Below are 26,587 nucleotides of genomic sequence, written 5' to 3' on the forward strand. Positions count from 1 at the left end.
GGTGGAAATAAACTTCCTCAAAAAGAAAGCATAAGGGCAAAGAGTTTTCAACTTAATAGTGCCTTGAGACAGATCTGCTCCCACCCGACCTCTCAGGCGTCTACCTACACCACAAAAGGTTTGGACGAATCCAGCTGTATAAGAATAGGAGCTGCTGCAAAACACCTTTTACAAGACGATAAAAGTGTGTAACACTTTCAGAAACTATTTAGAATGAAAAGAAACATTTCTTGGTCATATGCGTGAATGGTTAAACCATTAAAGAAAATCCTTGTACAAATTTTTAGTAATAGTTAGCGAACCTCAAGAATCTTTGGAAATCCTTCAAATTCTATGGCTGAACCCAATCCAAAACAGATCGGACTTTATCTGGATCCATCTTGAAACCTCCAGTGGTTATAACATGTAATCTCCTGTATGGCAAAAATTCACTTCTCCCTTTTAGCAAATTGTTTTCGTGAAGTGCTTGTAACACCTAATGAACATGCAAAGTATGACAGTCATAATCGGGAGAAAAAAAAATTGAAAATTGTATAAATATACTAGCACCAAACGTCCAATGAACTCCTGAAGCACTTAGTTAATAAAGGCCTGAAACACTGTGAGATCATTAGTCAGACCAAAAGACACCACCAGTCTCTTAAAATGCCATTCAAGAATTTTGAAGGCCATTTCTCATTCATCTCCCTCTCTGATTCATATTAAGTTATATGCCCTGTGCAAGTCCAACATAGAGAACCAGCTGGCTCCAATTAACTGGTTAAATAGATTGGAAATGAGTGGTAACGCATAAGCGTTGTGCTTAGTGATCTTGTTAAGTTCTCTGAAATCCAGACTCATTGAAGACCTCAATCTTTCTTCTTCACAAAGGAGAAACCATCTGCAACTGCGGAACCAGATGGACATATGCACCTCTTCTTCAGGCTATCAGCAATATAATGCTTGAGGGCCTGTCTTTCCAGAATGGGCACGTTATACATATGACTCTTGGGTAACTTGAATTCTGGAATAAGATCAATAGTACCACCCCCTTCTCTATGAGGTGGTAATTCTTTGGAAAAGACATCAGTAAATTCCATGATAAACTTCAGTAATTCTACCGCTTGGCCCGCGGAAATATTTTCTGCCATCCAGTTATGCTTACAAGAAGTATCCCACTTAACAATGTCCCCTTTTTCCCAATCTGCCACCAGGTTGTGCAACCTCAACCATGGCAATCCCAACACCACCTGTGTAGGGAGAGAGTCCAAGACAAAAGAAATTATATTTTCACTATGAAACAATCCAATTTTTAAACAAACGCTATGAACAAAAGATTTTAAACACCTATAAGAGATTCCCAAATGTTTGGCCACATCATAGTGAATCGAATTATTGAAGGCTCCACTATCTAAAAAGAACCGTCACAGGAAAATTATGCCTTGTAAGAAGTATTTCTGCAGGAAGGATCGGGAGGAAGAATGATATCTAAGCAATTTGTGGGCCTAAAGGGAACTTCCTCTTAACCTTCAGGCCAGCTAATTTTCTGACTGAGATCCCTGGAGAGGACACAACTGAAGAAAATGTCCAGTTTGGCAGCAGAAGAAGCAGTGACCTCTGACCCCTCATTTTGACCTTCTCTCAGCTCCACTGGACAATGAAACCAATTGCATAGGTTAAGTGGACTCCCCGGATGTGGCCAAAAATTGCTCACTAGTCCTCTCTAACTTGTCGACCAATCCGTATGGCTAATGACATAGCTTCATCCAGAATTCTAGGGGTGGGAAACAAAACTAGCAGAACTATAATCTTATCATATAATGCAAAACAAAATTGGCTCCGTAGCGCTGAGTCATTACCTTGAGTCTCGTTTGGCCACTGACGATATTCAGTGCAAAAATCCCCAATGTTTTACGTCTTACACTGTAGTAAATTTAACTCTCAGCCAGAAATATCCTATCGGGGTCATCGTGATCAACCCCAAAGCAGCAAGAAAATTCTTCACAGATGATAAAGCCTCAGAAGTGGGTGGCAATGAAAAGGCCCAGACCTGAGGGTCTCCCTGCAGCCTAGAGATAACATCCCCCACACTCTGAGACTCATCAGCCGAGGAGATGGGGTGCGATGTGTAGTACAACTTGGAGGATTCTCTGAAATCAACGAACTCCCGCCTATTACCGATTTGGCAAGTGTGGCTTAGACTCCTTCAGCGGTTAGATAATGCCCCAATGGCATCCATAGGAAAAGCAAGGCAAAAATAACCCCAGCGAGAAAATATAAAGGCTGCTTATCATGTCGCATTTACAAGGGAATCCTCACCGAGGACCGGCACAAGGCGGTGTCACCACCGGACAACGAAAAACACAAGACAAGAGGGAAAACTGACCCTGCTGCCAATTGGGAAAGGTCCCTGCCTAAAAGCAGACTACCGCTCTGATAAGGCCAAGTAAATTCCTCTCAGCGGCTACCTGCCCTACCAGGGGGGGCAAGAGAGGAAACCGAACCACAGTGCGAATAACTGAGGGAGGGGAATATACAGCAACGTAACTAAGAGCTGCACAGCAAACTGGGAGGACATGACAGCTCCAAGCATCATGCCCAAATATAACTGCAATACCCAGCAGAGAGCTGAGGGGGGTGAGGGATATATAGCCGTCCGTACCTGCTGATAGACCAGAGGAGAAACCATCTAATAAACCTCTCAGAGGAGGAGGGGGACTGAGGGAAATACCAACATGCATCTATATGGGTGCTGACAGCAGCAGGAAACCCCTCACAGAGTGTCACCAGCAATCTGCATAGGAGCCGAGCGACCAGTCAGCCTCCACATCATGGCTAACAAACCGCAACACCGTCATGGCCAACAAGACACGGTATATACATTATACACACATAGTCCGCCACATACACATTACACACACGCTCGGCTCCGCTCCTCCGTCTCGCACACGCTCGGCTCCGCTCCTCCGTCTCGCACACTCTCGGCTCCGCTCCCCCGTCTCACACACGCTCTCGGCTCCGCTCCTCCGTCTCACACACTCTCGGCTCCGCTCCCCGTCTCACACACTCTCGGCTCCGCTCCCCGTCTCACACACTCTCGGCTCCGCTCCCCCGTCTCACACACACTCTCGGCTCCGCTCCCCCGTCTCACACACACTCTCGGCTCCGCTCCCCCGTCTCACACACACTCTCGGCTCTGCTCCCCCGTCTCACACACACTCTCGGCTCCGCTCCCCCGTCTCACACACACTCTCGGCTCCGCTCCCCCGTCTCACACACTCTCGGCTCCGCTCCCCCGTCTCACACACTCTCGGCTCCGCTCCCCCGTCTCACACACTCTCGGCTCCGCTCCCCCGTCTCACACACACTCTCGGCTCCGCTCCTCCGTCTTACACACTCTCGGCTCCGCTCCTCCGTCTCACACACGCTCGGCTCTGCTGCTCCATCTCACACACGCTCGGCTCTGCTCCTCCGTCTAACACGCTCGGCTCTACTCCATCCACTCTCTGAATACATCCTGATGGGACACATAAACTGCAGGTCACACAGCAGAGTCCTGCATCCACTGAGCAGAGACCTGGTCATGTGACCCCTTGTCTCCTCCCACACACTGATCACATGACAGTGACATCATCACAGGTCCTGTAAGCACAGAACAACCCCACGGCTCCTGTCCGGCTGCAGGTGGAGGTATGTGGGGGTCACAGCTTCCCCTTGTGGAGACACCGGGGAGGTGCAGGAGATCAGCAGCCATGTAACGCTCCTCTAGGGAGTCTGGGATGTACATAGGAGATGGTACAAGGCCTCTGCAGCGCCCCCTATTGGCAGGCCTGTAACATGACTGGGAATAGAAGCCTCCGGAAGGCAGAGAACATCTCCAGCTACAATCAGGATTATTCTGCCTCCACTACAAATTCGCTTTCTACAATCCGTACAAAATCCCCCCAGAAGAATATAAATAAGTGACACAACTGATAGAACGAGCGCTTTCCCCAAATCCCCACAAAATGACCCTTTTTCTGCCTCCTGCGGCCCCAGAATCCCCCATGAGGTCTTTAGTCCTGCGAGCCCCTTCTGCTGAGCGGCTGCAGACGGACAGCAGCTTCTGCCGGCGCTCCGGAGGAGTCTTACCCCGTTCCTCGCGGCCGCGGGCTCACTGATGCTCTGGGGTTTGGGAGGTGCAGCCGCCGTCTCGTCGCTCCAGAATCTTCCGTCTTCTGAAACCAGTAAATCCCCCAGAACTTCTCGGCTCGCAGCTCCCGGCTGGATGTCCTGTTTGTAGCATTTAGCGGGAAGCGCTGGACACGTTTTTGCCGCCCGATCCTTCTTCAGCGGCCGGACTCCTACAAATCACTGGGGAAGAAATATCAGATAACTTGTATCTTCATAGCGTCATAAATCCCCCTGGTTAACCCCTTCCTGCTCCGGGGCTTATATGTACACGCTGAGTGATGTTCTCACCCCGCTGGCCTCCCGCTGCAGCAGCAGGGATCGGTGAAAACATCAATGCCCGCAGTTCACCCCTTATATGATGCAATCAATGTTGATCGCACCATGTGAAAGCCCCCCATGGGAGAACCATGTAAACGAAATAAAAATTGCTTATGTAAAATAATGGTTCTTTTCATGTGTGATTTTTGTTCATCTCACAACTCACAGAAATCATCCTGAAAATCGCCCGTGTGAATACACCCTTATTTATAGCTGTCGAATCCCCTATAATCCAGAGATTTGGGGTGGCTTACATTATCTCGTCTTCTCTTCATTCAGGATCCTCGGCTGATATCTTCTATCTCTGATAATATTCCTGATTGACCCGACAAGGATGGAGAGGAAGAGGGACAAGATGGCGGAGGGTATATTCACCCTCACCCTAGAGATACTCTTCCAGCTTACAGGAGAGGTGAGAGATTCTGGGGATGACGTCACGTTCCATCATTCTTATCTCTGTCAGTCTCTTGGCACATCTACGCCAGAGGGTTTACTGCCGATTCATCATAAATGCCAGGACAATAATAGCTGGTTGTTCTGGTAGAATGACAGAAACCCAACAGATCTACTATAAGGCAATTGAAGGTTGTTGGGGATCATTATTGTCTGTCATCTGACAAAACCAAAACTCTGATCGTAGAACAACGGAGATGATGAACACAGATGTGAGGAGAATCTTACTAATTGTTGGCCATAACTGGAGACATGAAGGACTCTGGGAATGTCTGCAGTGATATTTCTGGATGTGTCTCCCCATAAACAGGATTACACGGTAGTGAAGAAGACTTCTAGTGATGGCTGTCAGGCCCCGGTGTCTGATGGATGGGGAAGACCCCTGAGCCCAATCACAGGGCCTCCACCTCACCCCCTGATACTGGAGGAGATCAATAAGCAGAAGATCCTAGAACTCACCAACAAGATGATTGAGCTGCTGACTGGAGAGGTGACGCTGCTGGGAATGCTGGGACATTATACAGTAACGTTATGGCGGTATAACGTGTCTGGGTGATGACAGTATCATTGTGTTGTCAGGTTCCTATAAGGTGTCAGGACGTCACTGTCTATTTCTCCATGGAGGAGTGGGAGTATTTAGAAGGACACAAGGATCTGTACAAGGACATCATGATGGAGGACCACCAGTCCCCCCCATCACCAGGTAATAGACAGGACTAAATCCACATGGCCTTTATTATTTGTATGTAGAGAATAAATTCAGTGGCTGTCTGTGTTTTCTGCAGGTAGATCCAGTAAGAGAACAGCAGCGGAGAGATGTCCCCATCCTCTTCTTCCACAGGATGATCAGGTAGATGGAGAGAAGGTCTCATGAAATCTCCCCTGTGGTCTGTAGGACGGCTGGGAAGGTCTTGTGTTCAGTCTTATTATATGACTGATACTTGTGTAATGAGAAAGCTGGAGATGGCAGGATTACAGCCGACCGCAGACATTAGATCTCCGCATCTTATCACTATTTTCTGGTTCTGGAGACTTCTGATTGGAATAAAGAAGCAACAGGTTGGAGTTATACAGGAGACCTGCAGCTATTTGGCCCAGATCACTACTGCTGTCATGTCATTCCGGCTCCTCATACTAATTAATGACCTTTTCTGGCCATATAAAACCTTCCACACGACTTCTCCAACCGTGTGATGACTTTTACCATATTTATTTCACAGCTTGTGAATCCGGATGAAGATCCGATCCCTATTGATGCTGCTGAGACACATGTGAGGGGGGATCAGCCGTGTAAGGAGGAGATCCCTACAGATGATCCCCCAGGTGAGACTACATGTATAGAAGAGTCTGTGTTGTCGGGGTTTCAGCTGTATATTCCCTTATGTGCATTAAAATACCGCTCTCAGCGTGAAAGTGTACGCAAATAATTCCATACTTATTTATACCGTTCTGTGTCTGCAGTGAATTAGACCAACAGCGTACTGCCGCAGCTCCTTCTACAGGGAAAGTGATATACCCTATACAGCCTCTATCCTCTGTGGCAAAAAACCAAAAGCTCCTTCGTTGGGTTACATCTGACCGTGTGCATTTTACTGGGTGGCTGCTGGGAGTTGCAGTGCTTCCATTTGAGTTGTACGCAGCTAGGCCTGTTTGCAGCCTTCTGTAATATTTTTTTCTGGCTGAAGTGTGCGTTAAAATACTGCTCTTAGCGTGAAAGTGCACGCAAATAATTCCTAGCCTGCAGCTGCGACCTAACTTATTAATACCATTCTGTTTCTGCAGTGAATTAGACAACGGTCTCACCACAAAACAGTACCATTATATTACCTGGGCCACTGCAAAGTATTTCAGCTCAGCTGCTGTGCAGAGCATCTCACAATACCATTTCCGTTGGTGGGGTTTAGATCACCGCAGTTACCAGCACTATCCACTGTCTTTAGAGTCTTCTCCCCCTCCATACAGCCTCTATAATCTACAAGTCTCTGCGAGCAGTAAATTACCCCTAGGTATCAGCACAAGACAGCGGGTTCCTTTTTTCTAGTTACAGCATAGAGCCTCCGCTATCTACAAGTCTCTGTGTGTGGTGAATTAAGGCCCAGTTGTCAGTGCTGTACAGTGGGGTAATTTATTTGGCCCCTGCTCTATTTGAATCTGCCATGAAGAGGGGTAGGAGTAAGGGTCGAGGACGTGGACGCGCACGTCCAAGTGAGGGTGTGGGCACAGGCCAAGTTTCTGGTCCAGGTGAATCACAGCCGGCTGCTGCGGGATTAGGAGAGAGGCAAGTTTCTGGGGTCCCCAGCTTCATATCAAAATTTATGAGTCCATGTGGTAGACCTTTATTACAAACAGAGCAGCGTGAGCAGGTCCTGTTGTGGATTGCAGAAGATGCATCCAGCAATGTATCGACCACCCAGGCTTCTACGCAGTCCATTACTCCCGGCTTAGGGACTGCTAATCTGAATCCTCTGGCTGCTGCTCCACCTTCCTCCCAGCCACCTCACTCCATGAAAATGACATATTCTGATGAGCAGGCAGACCCCCAGGAACTGTTCTCGGGTCCCTGCCATGAGTGGGAAAAATTGGTTCCTCTCTCACCTGAGGAGTTTGTTGTGACTGATGCCCAACCTTTAGAAAGTTCCTGGAGTCCGGGTGATGAGGCTGGGGACTTCCGGCAACTGTCTCAAGGACTTTCAGTGGGTGAGGAGGATGATGAGAATGAGACACAGTTGTCTATCAGTAAAGTAGTAGTAAGGGCAGTAAGGGAGGAGCGCACAGAGGATTCGGAGGAAGAGCAGCTGGGCGATGAGGTGACTGACCCCACCTGGTTTGCTAAGCCTACTGAGTACAGGTCTTCAGAGGGGGAGGCAAGTGCAGCAGGACAGGTTGGAAGAGGCAGTGGAGTGGACAGGGGTAGAGGCAGGGCCAGAGCAACGAATCCCCCAACTGTTTCTCAAACCTCCCCGTCGCGGCAAGCTTCGTGCAGAGGGCTATGTGTTCAAAGGTGTGGATGTATTTCAGTGAGAGCGCGGACGACCGACGAACAGTGGTGTGCAACTTGTGTCGCACCAAGATCAGCCGGGGAGCCACCACTACCAGCCTCACCACCACCAGCATGCGCAGGCATATGATGGCCAGGCACCCCACAAGGTGGGACGAAGGCCGTTTACTGCCTGCAGATCACACCACTGCCTCTTCCCCTGTGCCCCAACCTGCCACACAGATCCAACCCCCCTCTCAGGACACAGGCACGAGCACCTCCTGGCCTGCACCCACACCGTCACCTCCACTGTCCTCCACCCCATCCAGCAATGTCTCCCAGCGCAGCATTCAGCTGTCACTAACACAAGCGTTGGAGCGAAAGCGCAAGTACGCCGCCACGCACCCGCACGCACAAGCTTTAAACGTGCACATTGCCAAATTAATCAGCCTGGAGATGCTGCCGTACAGGCTTGTGGAAGCGGAGGCTTTCAAAAACATGATGGCAGCGGCGGTCCCGCACTACTCGGTCCCCAGTCGCCACTATTTTTCCCGAAGTGCCGTCCCAGCCCTGCATCAGCATGTCTCCTGCAACATTATACGTGCCCTCACCAACACGGTTACTAGGAAGGTTCACTTAACAACAGACATGTGGACAATTACAGGCGGACAGGGCCACTATATCTCCCTGACGGCACACTGGGTGAATTTGGTGGAGGCTGGGACAGAGTCAGAGCCTGGGACTGCTCACGTCCTACCCACACCCAAAATAGCGGGTCCTACCTTGGTGCTGGTATCTGCGGAGTTTTATGCCACCTCCACTAAACCCTCCCATTCCTCCTCCTCCTCCTACGCAACCTCTACCTCGCAATTAAAAAGTGTGAGCAGCACGTCGCCAGCAGTCGGTATCGCGCGGTGCGACAGCACAGCGGTGGGCAAGTGTCAGCAGCCCGTGCTGAAACTAATCAGCTTAGGTGAAAAGAGGCACACGGCCCCCGAACTGTTGCAGGGTCTGACAGAGTAGACCGACCTCTGGCTTTCGCCGCTTAGCCTCCAACCGGGCATGGTCGTGTGTGACAACGGCCGTAACCGGGTGGCGGCTCTGCAGCTCGGCAGCCTCACACACGTGCCATGCCTGGCCCACTTCTTCAGTTTGGTGGTTCAGCGATTTCTGATAAACTACCCACACTTGTCTGACCTGCTCGGCAAGGTGCGCTGCGTATGCGCACATTTCCCCAAGTCCACCACGGATGCTGCCACGCTGAGGACCCTGCAACATCGGTTTAATCTGCCGGAGCACCGACTGATGTGCGACGGGCCCACACGGTGGAATTCTATGCTGCACATACGGCCAGGCTGTATGAGCAGCGTAGAGCAATAGTGGAATACCAACTCCAACATGGGCGGCATAGTGCTAGTCAGCCTCCTCAATTCTTTACCAAGGAGTGGGCCTGGATGGCAGATATCTGCCAGGTCCTCGGAAACTTTGAGGAGTCCACCCAGATGGTGAGCTGCGATGCTGCAATCATTAGCGTTACCATCCCACTGCTACGCCTGCTGAGAAGTTCGCTGCAAAGCATAAAGGCTGACGCTTTGTGGTCGGAACATAAGACGGTGGATGAGAGTATGTCGCTGGATAGCCAGACGACCCTTATGTCTATATCTCGGTGCGTTTTGGAGAAGGGGGAGGAGCCGGAGGAGGAGGGGGAAGAGACAGCTGGGCACACTGCAGAGGGTACCCATGCTGCTTGCCTCTCATCTGTTGAGCGCGTATGGGCTGTGGAGGAGGAGTAGGATCCTGAAAGTCATCTTCCTAGTGAGAACAGCCATGTCTTGCGTACTGGTACCCTGGCACACATGGCTGACTTTATGTTAGGCTGCGTTTCTGGTGACCCTCGTGTTAGACGCATTCTGGCCACTACGGATTACTGGGTGTACACCCTTCTGGACCCACGGTATAAGAAGAACCTTTCCACTCTCATTCCCGAAGAGGAAAGGGGTACGAGAGTAATGCAATACCACAGGGCCCTGGTGGACAAAGCGATGCTAAACTTCCCATCTGACAGCGCTAGTGGCAGAAGGCGCAGTTCCGAGGGCCAAGTAGCAGGGGAGGCGCGGAGATCAGGCAGCATGTTCAGCGCAGCAGGGAAACACTCTCCAAGGCCTTTGCCAGCTTTATGGCTCCCCAGCAAGACTGCGTCACCACTCTCCAGTCAAGGTTGAGTCGGAGGCAGCACTATAAAAAGATGGTGAGGGAGTACGTAGCCGATCGTACCACCGTCCTCTGTGATGCCTCTGCTCCATACAACTATTGGGTGTCAAAGTTGGAACGTGGCATGAACTTGCGCTGTATGCCCTGGAGGTGCTGGCTTGCTCAGCCACTAGCGTCTTGTCAGAGAGGGTGTTTAGTGCAGCTGGGGGAATCATCACAGATAAGCGTACCCGCCTATCAACTGCCAGTGCCGACAGGCTTACACTCATAAAGATGAACAAAGCCTGGATTTCCCCAGACTTCTCTTCTCCACCGGCAGAGAGCAGCAGAACCTGAAGATTCTTTTTTGCTCCAAGCGCAGATAAAAGCATTCTCTATCACCCGAAAAAAAGGGGCATTTTGCTTTGTCAATCTCTCTCTGATATTAGTCCTCCTCCTCCACCTCCTCCTCCTGAAACATCATGTCATCACACTGAACTGCCAATTTTTCTGCAGCCCAAAAGGCTCATCTAACAATTTTTTTCAAATTTTTCTAAGTTTCAAAAGTATTGATACTTTAACATCAAGCAATTTTTTTTAACAGGGCTTCCTCCAGGCTGTTTTACAAATTAAGCAACACGAGCTGTATCTTTAAAAAAATATTTATGGGTTTCACCTGCCCTCTCGGTTGAGCAATTTTTCAGGGGTATATTTGTACTCTTGGTACACTAATTTTTCCAGCCTTCGCCTCCAGTCATTGTACCCCAATGTTTCAGTGGTTCACCTATACTCTTGCTACAGAAATTTTACTGGGGTCTGCCTATACTTCTGCTACATAAATGTTACTGGTGTCTGCCTAAACTTCTGCTACATGTTACTGGGGTCTGTCTATACTGTTAATACGGAAATGTTACTGGGGTCTGCCTATACTTATGCTACATAAGTGTTACTGGGGTCAGCCTATACTTCTGCCACATTAATGTTACAGGGGTCTGCCTATACTTCTGTTAGAGAAATGTTACTGGGGTCTGCCTATACTTCTGCTACATAAGTGTTACTATGGGGAAAGCCTATACTTCTGCCACATTAATGTTACAGGGGTCTGCTTATACTTCTGCTACAGAAATGTTACTGGGGTCTGCCTGTACTTCTGGCACATAAATGTTACAGGGGTCTGCCTATACTTCTGCTACAGAAATGTTACTGGGGTCTGTCTATACTGTTAATACAGAAATGTTACTGGGGTCAGCCTATACTTCTGCCACATTAATGTTACAGGGGTCTGCCTATTCTTCTGTTACAGAAATGTTACTGGGGTCTGCCTATACTTCTGCTACATAAGTGTTACTGGGGTCAGCCTATACTTCTGCCACATAAATGTTACAGGGGTCTGCCTATACTTCTGTTACAGAAATGTTACTGGGGTCTGCCTATACTTCTGCTACATAAGTGTTACTGGGGTCAGCCTATACTTCTGCCACATAAATGTTACAGGCGTCTGTCTATACTTCTGGCACATAAATGTTACAGGGGTCTGCCTATACTTCTGCTACAGAAATGTTACTGGGGTCTGTCTATACTGTTAATACAGAAATGTTACTGGGGTCTGTCTATACTTATGCCACATTAATGTTACAGGGGTCTGCCTATACTTCTGCTACAGAAATGTTACTGGGGTCTGCCCTTTACTTCTGCTGCATAAGTGTTACTGGGGTCAGCCTATACTTCTGCCACATAAATGTTACAGGGGTCTGCCTATACTTCTGTTACAGAAATATTACTGGGGTCTGCCTGTACTTCTGTTACAGAAATATTACTGGGGTCTGCCTATACTTCTGCTACATAAGTGTTACTGGGGTCAGCCTATACTTCTGCCACATAAATGTTACAGGCGTCTGCCTAAACTTCTGCTACATAAATGTTACAGGGGTCTGTCTATACTGTTAATACAGAAATGTTACTGAGGTCTGCCTATACTTCTGCTCCATAAGTGTTACTAGGGGGAAAGCCTATACTTCTGCCACATTAATGTTACAGGGGTCTGCCTATACTTCTGCCACATTAATGTTCAGGGGTCTGCCTATACTTCTGCCACATTAATGTTACAGGGGTCTGCCTATACTTCTGCTACAGAAATGTTACTGGGGTCTGCCTATACTTCTGGCACATAAATGTTACAGGGGTCTGCCTATACTTCTGCTACAGAAATGTTACTGGGGTGTGTCTATACTGTTACTACAGAAATATTACTGGGGTTGGCCTATACTTCTGTTACATAAGTGTTACTGGGGTCTGCCTATACTTCTGCTACATAAGTGTTACTGGGGTCTGTCTATACTGTTACTACATAAATGTTACAGGGGTCTGCCTATACTTCTGTTACATAAGTGTTACTGGGGTCTGCCTATACTTCTGCCACATAAATGTTACAGGGGTCTTCCTATACTTCTGCTACAGAAATGTTACTGGGGACTGCCTATACTTCTGCTACAAAAATGTTACAGGGGTCTGCCTATACTTCTGCTACATAAATGTTACTGGGGTCTGTCAATACTGTTACTACAGAAATGTTACTGGGGTGTGTCTATACTGTTACTACAGAAATGTTAATGGGGTCTGGCTATACTTCTGCTACAGAAATGTTACTGGGATCTGCTTATACCTTTGCTACAGGAATATTACAGGGGTCTATCAATACTATGGGGGCATGAATTGTGGGCCGAGGTCAACATGTATTTTCTCTCGTGTTACCACAGTTATCCGCGGCCCTGGTTTGGGCCAAACAAGAGGAGCGATACTGCGCAAATTAGACATTCACAGCTGCACTAGCATTAGAGTCCGCTTCATGCCCGTGATTGCTGATGGTATGGGCAGAGGCCTATGTCCTGGGGGAAATGCAACAGCACCAGGTTGGGCCCGAGGAACTTCTTCCTGGTTAATGCAGTCTTTGGAGTGGTGAAAGCAAATGTAACTGATTTAATGAGACGTTCACAGCTGCACTAGCATTGGAGTCCGCTCTTTCCCCCCCGATTGCTGAGTGTTTGTGAAAAGGCCTATGTCCTCGGTGCAGTGAAAGTCTGCCATTTTTGGGCACTCTGATTTCTTCATGGTTCATGTATTGGGTTGCCTAGGACCCACCTATGCTGTGGGTGCACACAGACTGTCCATTGCGGTGTTTTACCTATCTGGCACAAACAAACTCACTGACTGACTAGGGCATGAATTGTGGGCCGAGGCCAACATGTATTTTCTCTCGCGTTGCCACAGTTATCCGCGGCCCTGGTTTGGGCCAAACAAGAGGAGCGATACTGCACAAAAGAGACGTTCACAGCTGCACTAGCATCGATCTCCGCTCTATGTCCGCGATTGCTGTTTTTTTTTTTGCAGAGGCCTATGTCCTTCGGGGCAGTGAAAGTCTGCCATGTTGCAGGGTGCAGAGTGCAGATGGCTTTCCCCTTGCGTTGTTGATGAGGTATCCGGCACCCAAACAGAATGAATAGTGTGTGGACACATGGATTCCCCATTGCTGTGTCACTCGCGGCACCTTGGGCCACACAGGGTGTTTGCTGGCACCGAGCCTGACCCGCTCACATACTTCCCACACAGAATATTGCTGCATTGTGGAGATTTGAAGAAGTGCTGGGCTGGCACCTGAGTCCCCTTTATGCCCATGTTTGCGGCTCCTGACAATTTTGCAACGGGATTGGAATGATGATCGTATGTCAATTTATCATCAATTCTCAACAGCATTGTGGGCTATCGCCCCCCCCCTACTTTCAAAGAGGGTCGCTGCCTGGCCCTGCCAACCCTCTGCACTGTGTGCCTCCGGTTCCTCCTCATCGCAGACGCACTTAGAAATAGACATGAGGGTGGTGTAGCTATGGAGCGAGCATGTGGCAGGAGGGCAGCTGATGGCTGCGCAGGGACACTTGTCTGTGCGCTGTGGACGCAGGATCGTGCAGGGGGTTGGGCAGCATGTAACCTAGAAGAGGCAGCGGTGTGACAAGCATGCAGTGATTGTTCTTGGTTTCAGGTAGTGTGGTGTTTAGCTAAGGTGTACCTCGCTAAGAGGGTTTGTCCGAAGTAAAAATTGTTAGGGGGGGGGGGGCAGACTCTAGCCCCTATTGTGGCTTAATAGTGAGACCTGGGAGCCTGAGATGCAGCCAAGCATGCTGCCCCTGCCCTTCACTATCCGTTTCTATGGTGTTTCTGTGGTGTTTCCATGACTTTCGGATGTTTTTCAGAGTTTCACAAGTGAAGACCTGTGCGGAGCATCGGTCATATACAAAAGTGCTCGAGTTGCCCATTGACTTCAATGGGGTTCGATATTCGAAACGAGCTCTCGAGCATTGCGGAAAGTTCGACTTGAGCAACGAGCACCCAAGCATTTAGGTGCTCGCTCATCTCTAGTCAGTACGAAAACTACAATGCCAAATTTATATAGTGGGGTTTTTTTTTACTACTTTTGTGTTTTGTCAAAGATATTTAATTTTTTTTAATTATTTTTTTTCGCCATCTTCTGACAGCCCTAACATTTTTATTTTTCCGTCGACAGAGTTGTGCAAGAGATCATTTTGTGCGGGACGTCCTTTAGTTTGTTAGCAACATTTTAGAATACATACGACTTTTTGGTCAGTTTTTATTACATTTTTTCATAGAGACGGGCTGACCAAAAAAAATTCCCGCTTTCTTTCTTTTTTTCCCCAATAACGTTCACCGTGCGAGGTAAATAATGAGTTACATTGATAGGTGGGACTAATACGAACACAGCAATACCATATATGTATGTTTATTTTATTATAATTGTGGCACAGGGGTGTTTTTTAAACTTTTTTATAACTTTTTATTTTTTTTAATAATTAGTAAAACTTTTTAAAGCTTATTCTTACTATTTTTTTTTTTTAGTCCCCATAAAAACATGAACTTCAATGGTTTTAAAAATCTCTAAGTGGGTGAAGTCGGAAAAGGACCACAGCTGCTCCACTTTGGGGTGGGGGGGTCATTTCTGCGGTTTTCATGGTGAAGTAAACATGAAAAGTCTTTATTCTGAGGGTCAGTGCGAGTACAGGGATACTAAATTCATACAGCTCTTTTATATTTAGTAATGCTTACAAATTAAATACCTTTGTTAGAAAAAATAATGTCTTTCTAATGCTATATTTTACCCTCATTATTTTTAGCATTTTTCCACTGATAGGACTGTGTGACGGCTCGCTTTTTCAGGGTGAACTATAGTTTGCATTGGTACGATTTTGGGGAACATATAACCTTTTGATAGCTTTTCATTCAATTTTCTTCTTGGAGTGACCAAAAATAATGCAATTTTTCCACTGCCTATTGTTTGTTTTGTTTTTTTGTTTTTTTTATGAATACTCAAGTAGACCTTTATGCATGTAGTGATACCAATATTTTCATTTTTTCTATTAATTTCATTTTCGCCTTTTATCATCCTAGTAAAAAAATATATATATTTCTTAACCATTGCATTGAGAGTCACAGCTGAAGACCGTGGGTATAGTTACTGCCAGTAGGAGGTGGACAATAAGCAAAAAAAGTGTTAGCTCCTCCTACCACCTACTGCAGAAACCAGCTAATCAGTTTTAGCTTAGAGTCCCTGATCTATACGATCTTTGGCGATTAAGTGAATATTCTCTCCACTGAAGTAAGTATCCTCTTCCCCTCTCTTTTTTCCCCCCTTTCTTCTGCCCCACTGCCAGTATAACCACATTCCTTCACTCTACTCCCAAACCCCCCACCAGGACCTCTCTACCTATACCGAGCCCTGTCGTAGATGCTCCTTGGCGTGGCATACCCCTGGGTGGTATGAAGATTTCCCTATGGGAGAGAGTTCCATTTTTTCCTCTTTTGCAGTCCTCCCTACAGCTTGGGAAACCACTGCGGTGGTCCTGGTGTAGGGAACCCGTGTCTTATGTTGCTACAGCCCTTGGTGATGCGGGAGAAGTCCTTCTTTGTCTTTATCCCAGGTGGCACTGATTTTCATCATCCAGTCGCGACTAGCCGATATTATTTCTGAAGCTAATGGTGGTAAGAGTTCTCATCTACCACAAAACAAAGCCAGCCATGCGTGGTTCTGCACAGAAGAGGCCTCAGTTTTTTTTTTCTTTTACCGCTCCAGAACCCAGACCTTGTATAACAAAAAATCCTTGCAAGACCAAAATCAAAGGCTTCCGTACAAACCACATCTATCATGGGGCCCTGACCACTATACTCCAAGTCCAACTCTACTGAATCTTCTGTGTGTATGGCTGTCCCCAACCAAGGCATTCAGAGTGGGTGGATGACTTTTCCAATTCGGGGAATACTAAATCGCTTATGTCTCAGACATCTGGGTTCAGGAGGTTATCTCTTCGAGCTATGCCAAGATTACTTCTTCGGTTCCAGAATTTCGGTCTTTCCTTCAAAGGCCAATGCTTTGGCTAATGCGATATACGCTCTCTCCTCTCAGGGTAGAATTGTCCCTGTTTCCCTTTCAGAACAGTGCAGGGGGTTCTATTCCAATCTCTTTATGTTACCCAATGAGGGTGGCACTGTCCGACCCGTTCTGTATCTGAAGCGGTTAAATCAATATGTCAAGGTAAAACAGTTCCGTGTGGCGTCGTTGAGATCTGTGATTGTGTCCATGGAACCAAGGGAGTTTCTGTCATCCATTAACATCAAGGATACGTATCTTCATATTCCCAATGTCCAGCACATCAGCGATGCACCCAGTGATGAGTTGGCAGTTTACAGAAAAACAGAGGATGCACTTGCTTGGATGAGGAGTTTGCAGGCACCAGCAAACTTCTCATAAAGTAAGGAGCAAGGTATATATAGCGGCTTTGCTCCTTACTGTATGAGGAGTTTGCTTATAAAGTAAGCAGCAAAGCATATAGCGGCTTTATATCTTTATGTTCCATGCTTGAAAAAAAAGAGGTAAATCTATTTATAAAACTTCCAAAACACGTTGCACTTCTCTGTGATTCCTGTACTGTTATATACAAATGTAATAAACTATCAGTGTAATTGTAATGTTGTATTAAAAAATATTAAAATCCATTTTATTCTTCGCAGATGACGACACCAGGAGCTCAGAGCGACATCTGATAACAGTTTGTAAAGTGCAAGATCCTGGTATTATACAAGATACATATGAAGAGCCTGCTATTATCCCAAGTATACCCTCAGCCCTTCACAGCAAAGATCTATCCCCTGATCCTTCTAAACTGGTTCCATCTTCTGATTCATTACAGAATGTTAAACAAAATACAATTTATGGAACAAATGTTGAACATCAAAGAGTTCACTCAGAGGAGAAGCCATATTCATGTTCTGAGTGTGAGAAATGTTTTAGGCAGATATCACATTGTGCTGTACATCCCAGAATTCACAAAGGGGAGAAATCATATTCATGTTCTGAATGTGGGAAATGTTTTAAGCAGAAGTCACATCTTGTCAGACATCAGATAATTCACACAGGGGAGACGCCATATTCATGTTCTGAATGTGGGAAATGTTTTAAGCAGAAGTGGCATCTTGTCAGACATCAGAGAGTTCACACAGGGGAGACGCCATTTTCATGTTCTGAATGTGGAAAATGCTTTAAGAATAAAACAGATCTTGTCAAACATCAGATGATTCACACAGGTGAGAGGCCATATTCATGTTATGAATGTGGAAAATGTTTTAAACGAAAATCACATCTTGCTGTACATGAGAGAATTCACACAGGAGAAAAGCCATTTTCATGTTCTGAATGTGAGAAATGCTTTAAGAATAAAACAGATCTTGCTAATCATCAGAGAACTCACACAGGCGAGAAGCCATATTCATGTTATGAATGTGGAAAATGTTTTAACCGAAAATCAATTCTTGTGTCGCATCAGAGAACTCACACAGGAGAGAAACCATTTTCATGTTCTGAATGTGGGAAATGTTTTAACCGAAAATCAAACCTTGTGACACATCAGAAAATTCACTCCAGTGAGAAGCCATATTCATGTTGTGAATGCGGAAAATGTTTTAAGCGAAAATCAATTCTTGTGTTACATCAGAGAATTCACACAGGAGAGAAACCATTTTCATGTTCTGAATGTGGGAAATGTTTTAACCAAAAAACAAGTCTTGTGTTTCATCAGATAATTCACACAGGGGAGAAGCCATATTTATGTTCTGAATGTGGGAAATGTTTTAAAAATAAAGCCTATCTTGTTAAACATCAAAGAACTCACCGAGGATAGAGAAAGCATTTTCATGTTCTGAATGTGGGAAATCTTTTACAAATAAATATGTTCTTAGAAAACATGAGAAAATTCACATGGAGGAGAAGCCATATTCATGTTTGGAATTTGGGAACTGTTTCAAGTGGAAATCACATCTCGCTGTACATCAGACAGGTCACACAGATGTTAGTGAAATAAATGTGACTCCATGTTCTATCCTATGCGTAGTCATTTTGTGAGCAAGTAGCCATCTTCTGTGTCAGTTATTTTGTACTTTTTATTTTACAAGATTTGCTAAAATGTTATTGAAGAATCAAAAGTGACCTCGATGATTGGAACATTCCAATGCCCTGGATGGAAGGTGTTGGGTCATTGCGCCTTGTTCTCGCTGTCTGTCTCTCCGTCTCTGTCTGTCTCTCCGTCTCTGTCTGTCTCTCTGTCTCTGTCTGTCTCTCTGTCTCTGTCTGTCTCTCTGTCTCTGTCTGTCTCTCTGTTTCTGTCTGTCTCTCTGTCTGTCGCTCCCCCTCCCCCCCCCCCCCCCGGTCTTTGTTTATTGTTCAATAATTTGCACAAAGTTGCACAACAGGCATCAAAGGGGTAAAAAGAGGATTGTAGGATCCACATTAATTCCTCCATATTTATCTTCTTTTTAAAGTTATCTACTTTTTATTAGTACAGTAGTCCAACAGAGAACAAACAGAAGATGATGTTCTCCAGAGGCTTGGAATAGAAGTTGATATACATTCTTTTTTATTTAATAATTATATTTTTATTGAGATTTGCATAAGATAGTAATCAGAAGTTACATCAATTCTGTTTTACAATCACAAAGAGTATCAAATAGCATTTATAACATTTATGTAGACCTGGATTATGAGCGAAACATAGATATATCAATATTCTAATTATTCTCCTTATTTTTATATTTTACAATAAGATATAGTTTGAACAAAGTAACTAGTTTGAAAAGGGAGCAACTGAGGGGGCAAGGGGAAAAACGGGGGGGGATGGGGGTCAGAAAAGTCATGTAGGGAAATAGGTAGTCCATGGTTCCACATATTGTTGTATTTTGTGATTGCATTGTTACGGAGAACTATGATCTTTTCATATATACTATGTTCTGATATAAGCCTAATCAATTCAGTCTTTGTTGGTGGGTTATGGGATTTCCAGAGTCTCATGATGAGGAGCTTGGCATCCATTAAAATATTGACCAGTAGCTCCTTTTGAGGCAAAGAGATGTCATCTATATGTAAAAATAGCAACATATATTTTGAGTCACATGGGGCCTGCATCCCAGAATACACTTTATAAGTGATAGAACCTCATTCCAGTATGTCCTCAGGATGGGACAGGATTAGAGATGAGCGAGCACTAGAGATGAGCGAACGTACTCGGTAAGGGCGATTTCGCAATCGAGCACCGCGATTTTTGAGTATTTCACTACTCGGGTGAAAAGTACTCGGGTGCGCTGTGGGGCGGGGGGTTGCAGAGGGGAGTGGGGGGTAGCAGCGGGGAACAGGGGGGAGCCCTCTCTCTCTCCCTCTCCCACCCACTCCCCGCTGCAACCCCCCGCTCACCAACAGCGCACCCGAGTACTTTTCACCCGAGTAGTGAAGTACTCGAAAATTGCGGTGCTCGATTGCGAAATCGCCCTTACCGAGTACGTTCGCTCATCTCTAGCGAGCACCCAAATGCTCAGGTCTGCATTATTCAAGTCGAGCTTTTCATAAAATTCGAGAACTCTACTCGAGTAACGAACTCTATTGACTACAATACGAGACTCGAGCATTTTTGTATGTGGAACGCAGGGTTCCGAGTTTTTTTTTTCCTCTTGGTTCATGTGTGTGTCTCTCTCTCTCCCTCTCTCCCTCTCCCTCTCTCCCCTTCTGTCCCGCTCTCTCCCCCTTTCTGCCAGACCAAAAATTTTCAAATGACTCCCACTGCATCGCGGTGGGGAGGGGCCAAAACAGGCACGTCACAGCTGGGAGGAGCCAAAAGCTGGGGCGGGGTCGAACACGATTTGATGCTCGTTCGAGTAACGAGCACCATCGAGTACGCTAATACTCGAACAAGCATCAAGCTCGCCAGAATACGTTCGCTCAACTCTAGACAGGACCAGAAAACATGCAGAAAACTTCCACTTTTCCTGCAGCCTTTCCAGCAGGCATCCGCCTAACCCAGCCCTCGTCTCGCTAATTGAGACAGGGGTCAGGTATCATCTTGTCACTAATTTTATATGGGTTTCTATTAGGTTTGCAGCTCCAGAAGCCCGAGCAGCCAGTCTAAAGGCTTTCAGGCATTTTTCCATGGAAATTGCTTCAATATCTTTTTCCCAGTTTATCTCATCCTTTTACCAATGACTCAACTAAAAGACCTAGACAATGGGCTATCGACTCGGCTATAGAGATTTTATGGATTGACCGTATCTGACAATATCTGATAAATTCAGTATTCTTCTCTCAAGGAGGCAAATGACTTAGGGGAATCATTCTTTAAAAGATTTGAGATGTTTTTAATACCCCTGCCCACCCATGTTTTAATATTAAGATCTGAAATAAAATATTCCATCACTTCCAGGGGAATATACCCAAGTGGGAATGAAAATTCTCTATTAACGCAAGAGCACCACTTTTTACAGGCTCCCAGGGATGCATCTACAGTGGGTGGAACTTTAAGAACCATCAAAAGCGATTTCAAGGAGTCAGCTAAAGTCACCGCAATCAAAAGCGACCTAAAGCATTTGAAGTTGATGGATTCCAATAATGTGTTAGGCCCACTAGTGGTAGGAGATTTGCTGATCCATGCTTTAATTTGGTCATGTATTGCTGATACTCGGTAACCATCTTGATTGGGTGCATCTGCAGCTCCCTGAGTGCAGCGGAGAGACAAAATTGAGACAGTGGTCCTAGGTTTTCTGCCCTTCCTGACATAATCTGAGAGCTGTTTCTGGAATTTAGTAACTGTCATTTGGGGATGGGGACTGGGAGGGTCTGGAAATAATATAGGATTTTTGGGAGAATCATCATCTATATATATATGAATGTATGTCTGTCTGTTTGTCCTTTATGCATTACTACACCATTCATCCGATCGCAGTGAAACTTTGCAAAGTTGCTGAGTACACTCCTGGGAAGATTACTGGCATAGTACATCTATCCTACAATAAGTGGGGCGCGTGCGGGCATCGTCGACAGTTATGCCACCCAGATGTAGATCGTTCAATTTCCATCTGAAGCACGAAAGAAAAAGGCATTGTGAGCAGCGGGATGCCTGTTCAACTACAAAATAATGCATCCGCCGAACATTTCGCAAAACAATTGCTGGATATTGGGAATGCTGAGGTAAAATGAAAGCTGCACTGTGATTGGTTGCTATTTTCTATACTGCTGAGGTAAAATGAAAGCTGCTCTGTGATTGGTTGCTATTTCTTATACTGCTGAGGTATAATGAAAGCTGGTGCTGTGATTGGTTGCTATTTCCTATAGTGCTGAGGTAACATGAAAGCTGCGCTGTGATTGGTTGCTATTCCTTATACTGCTGAGGTAGACATGAAAGCTGCACTGTGATTGGTTGTTATATATTATACTGCTGAGGTAACATGAAAGCTGCGCTATGGTTGGTTGCTTTTTCTTATACTGCTGAAGTATAATATAAGCTGTGCTGTGATTGGTTGCAATTTCTTTATACCGCTGAGGTAACATGAAAGCTGCACTGTGATTAGTTGCTACTTATACTAATGAGGTTAAATTCAAGATTTGCTTTGATTGGTTGCTATTTCTTATATTGCTGAGGTAACATAAAAGCTGCACTGTGATTGGTTGCTTTTTCTTATACTGCTGAAGTATAATATAAGCTGTGCTGTGATTGGTTGCAATTTCTTTATACCGCTGAGGTAACATGAAAGCTGCGCTGTGATTAGTTGCTACTTATACTAATGAGGTTAAATTCAAGATTTGCTTTGATTGGTTGCTATTTCTTATATTGCTGAGGTAACATAAAAGCTGCGCTGTGATTGGTTGTTATTAAAGATGAGCGAACGTGTCCGTTACGGACACATCCGCACCCGGACACCGGCTTTGCCGAACACTGCAGTGTTCGCGCGTAAAGGTCCGGGTGCCGCCGGGGGGCGGGGAGATGCGCGGCGGCGCGGGCGGCAGTAGCGGGGAACAGGGGGGAGCCCTCTCTCTCTCCCTCTCCCCCCCACTCCCCGCCGCACCCCCCCGCGCTGCCACGGCGGCCCCCGAACTTTTTCGCCCGAACACTGAAGTGTTCGCAAAGTTCGGTGTTCGGGCGAAAAAGGGGCGGGGCCGAACGTGTTCGCTCATCTCTAGTTGTTATATCTTATGTTACTGAGGTTACATGAAAGCTGCAATGTGATTGGTTTCTCTTTCTTATACTGCGGAGGTAACATGAAAGCTGTGCTGTGATTGGTTTCTCTCTCTTATACTGTTGAGGTAACATGAAAGCTGCGCTGTCATTGGTTGTTATCTTATACTGCTGAGGTCACATAAAAGCTGCGCTGTGATTGGTTGCTATTTCTTATATAGAAAAGTTCTTGTGCACAGCTGTACACACTCTTACCACAATGGTAGGTGGGAGGCCAAATAGATTGCACGCTCCTAGTAAGGATCTAGACCATGTATCCACATGCAAACAGTCTTTAAAATAGAGATAGGAGCGAAATAGGTGCATAAACTCACTTCACATCCTCCCGTGTCCAGAGATGTCTTTATTCCAAAGTAATCAATTCCCACATGACAAAGAAAGCATGACATTTCAGCTGGACAACCAGCCTTTTTCAAACTGAAAGCTGCACTGTGATTGGTTGCTATTTCTTATACTGCTGAGGTAAAATGACATTTCCGTTGGTGGGGTTGAGATAGCTGCAGTTACCAGCACTATCCACTGGGTTTAGAGTCCTCTCCCACTCCACACAGCCTCTATTATCTACAAGTCTCTGTGAGCAATAAATTACCCCTAGGTATCAGCGCAAGACAGCGGGTTACTTTTTTCAAGTCACAGCATAGAGCCTCCGCTATCTACAAGTCTCTGTGTGCGGTGAATTAAGCCACAGTTGTCAGTGCTGTACAGTGGGGTAATTTATTTGGGCCCTGCTCTATTCCTAATCTGCCATGATGAGGAGTAGGAGTAAGAGTTGAGGACATGGAAGCGGACGTCCAAGTGAGGGTGTGGGCACAGGCCAAGTTCCTGATCCAGGTAAATTACAGACGTCTGCTGCGGGATTAGGAGAGAGGCAAGTTTCTGGGGTCCCCAGCTTCTTATCACAATTTATGGGTCCGCGTGGTAGACCTGTATTACAAACAGAGCAGTGTAAGCAGGTTCTGTTGTGGATGGCAGAAAATGCATCCAGCAATGCATCGACCACCCAGTCTTCTACTCAGTCCACTACTCCCGGCCTAGGGACTGCAACTCTGAATCCTCTGGCTGCTTCTCCTCCTTCTTCCCAACCTCCTCACTCCATGAAAATTACATATCCTGAGCAGGCAGACTCCCAGGAACTGTTTTCGGGTCCCTGCCATGAGTGGGAAAAACTGGTTCCTCTCTCACCTGGGGTGCTTGTCGTGACCGATGCCCAACCTTTAGAAAGTTCCCGGAGTCTGGGTGATGAGGCTGGGGACTTCCAGCAACTGTCTCAAGAGCTTTCAGTGGGTGAGGAAGATGATGACGATGAGACACAGTTGTGTGTCAGTGAGGTAGTAGTAAGGGCAGTAAGTCCAAGGAAGGAGCGCACAGTGGATTAAGAGGAAGAGCAGCTGGACAATGAGGTGACTGACCCCACCTCGTTTGCTAAGCCTACTGAGGACAGGGCTTCAGAGGGGAGGCAAGTGCAGCAGCAGGACAGATTGGAAGAGCCAGTTGAGTGTCCAGGGGTAGAGGCAGGGCCAGAGCGAAGAACCTCTCAACTGTTTCCCAAAGCAACCCCTCGCGGGAAGCCTCCGTGCAGAGGGCAAGGTGTTCAAAGGTCTGGAGGTTTTTTTTATTGAGAGCACGGACGACCGACGAACAGTGGTGTGCAACCTGTGTCGCACCAAGATCAGCTGGGGAGCCACCACTACCAGCCTCACCAGCATGCGCAGGCATATGATGGCCAAGCACCCCACAAGGTGGGACGAAGGCCGTTCACCGCCTCCGGGTCACACCACTGCCTCTTCCCCCGTCCCAGCCCTACACCAGCACGTCTCCCGCAACATTAATCGTTCCCTCACCAATGCGGTTATTGGGAAGGTCCACTTAACCACGGACACGTGGACAAGTACTGGCGGGCAGGGCCACTATATCTCCCTGACGGCACATTGGGTGAATTTGGTGGAGGATGGGACCGAGTCAGAGCCTGGGACCGCTCATGTCCTACCCACACCCAGAATAGCAAGTCCTACCTCGGTGCTGGTATCTGCTGTGTTTTATGCTACCTCCTTTAAACCCTCCTCCTATGCAACCTCTACCTTCAATGAAGAAGTGTGAGCAGCACGTCGCCAGCAGGCCGTGCTGAAACTAATCAGCTTAGGTAACAAGAGGCACACGGCCCCCGAACTGTTGCAGGGTCTGACAGTGCAGACAGACCTCTGGCTTTCGCTGCCGAGCCTCTAACCGGGCATGGTCGTGTGTGACAACGGCCGTAACCTGGTGGCGGCTCTGCAGCTCGGCAGCCTCACACACGTGCCATGCCTGGCCCACTTCTTCAGTTTGGTGGTTCAGCGATTTATGATCACCGACTGATGTGCGACGGGCCCACGCGGTGGAATTCTACGCTGCACTTGTTGGCCAGGCTGTATGAGCAGCGTAGAGCAATAGTGGAATACCAACTCCAACATGGGCGGCATAGTGGTAGTCAGCCTCCTCAATTCTTTACCGAGGAGTGGGCCTGGATGGCAGATATCTGCCAGGTCCTCGGAAACTTTGAGGAGTCTACCCAGATGGTGAGCTGCGATGCTGCAATCATTAGCGTTACCATCCCACTGCTATTCCTGCCATTACTGGCCATAACCAGGTGGCCGCTCGGCAGCCTCACACACGTGCCATGCCTGGCCCACATCTTTAATTTGGTGGTTTAGCGGATTCTGAAAAACTACCTACACTTGCCTGATCTGCTCGGCAAGGTGTGCCGCGTCTGTGCACATTTCCGCAAGTCCGCCACGGACGCTGCCACCCTGAGGACCCTGCAACATCAGTTTTAGCTGCCACATCACCGACTGCTGTGCGACGTCCCCTCGCGGTGGAATTCTATGCTTCTCATTTTGGGCAGGCTGTATGAGCAGCGTAGAGCAATAGTGGAATACCAACTCCAAAATGGGAGGAGTAGTGGTAGTCTCCACAATTCTTTACCAAGGAGTGGGCCTGGATGGCAGATATCTGCCAGGTCCTTGGAAACTTTAAGGAGTCTACCCAGATGGTGAGCGGCGATGCTGCAATCATTAGCGTTACCATCCCGCTGCTTTGCCTGCTGAGAAATTCGTTCCAAAGCGTAAAGTCCGACGCTTTGCGGTTGGAACAGGAGATGGGGGATGACAGTATATCGCTTGATAGCCAGACCACCCTCATGTCTATATCTCAGAGCCTTTTGGAGGAGGAGGGGGAGGAGCAGGAGGAGGAGGGGGAAGAGACAGCTGGGCACACTGCAGAGGGTACCCATGCTGCTTGCCTCTAATCTGTTCAGCGTTTATGGGCTGTGGAGGAGGAGAAGAATCCTGAAAGTCATATTCCTAGTGAGGACAGCGATGTGTTGTGTACTGGTACCCTGGCACACACGGCTGACTTCATGTTAGGTTGCCTTTCTTGTGACCCTCGCGTTAGACACATTCTGGCCAACATGGATTACTGGGCGTACATCCTTCTCAACCTACGGTATGAGAACCTTTCCACTCATTCCCGAAGAGGAAAGGGGTACAAGAGTGATGCAATACCACAGGGCCCTGGTGGAAAAAGTGATGCTAAACGTCCCATCTGACACCGCTAGTAGCAGAAGACGCAGTTATGAGGGCCAAGTAGCAGGGGAGGCGCGGAGATCAGGCAGCATGTCCAGCGCAAGCAGGGGAACACTCTCCAAGGCTTTTGCCAGCTTTATGGCTCCCCAGCAAGACTGTGTCACCACTCCCCAGTCAAGGCTGAGTCGGAGGCAGCACTGTAAAAAGATGGGAGTAAGTAGCCGATCGTACCACCGTCCTCGGTGATGTCTCTGCTCCATACAACTATTGGGTGTCAAAGCTGGACACGTGGCACGAACTTGTGCTGTACACCCCGGGGGTGCTGCCTTGCC

At 47.1% G+C, this 26,587-nt stretch overlaps 1 protein-coding gene and 1 pseudogene across 1 annotated transcript in view; both read left to right on the top strand.

The window, feature by feature from the left end:
* Positions 1-20,742, top strand: part of LOC136624988 (zinc finger protein 420-like) — a 126,881-nt pseudogene extending 106,139 nt beyond the window's left edge.
* Positions 1-26,587, top strand: part of LOC136626716 (zinc finger protein 27-like) — a 659,137-nt gene that overhangs the window by 317,576 nt on the left and 314,974 nt on the right. The window lies entirely within an intron of this gene.

Source organism: Eleutherodactylus coqui, chromosome 4 (assembly GCF_035609145.1).
Source record: "Eleutherodactylus coqui strain aEleCoq1 chromosome 4, aEleCoq1.hap1, whole genome shotgun sequence".
Taxonomy (NCBI): domain Eukaryota; kingdom Metazoa; phylum Chordata; class Amphibia; order Anura; family Eleutherodactylidae; genus Eleutherodactylus; species Eleutherodactylus coqui.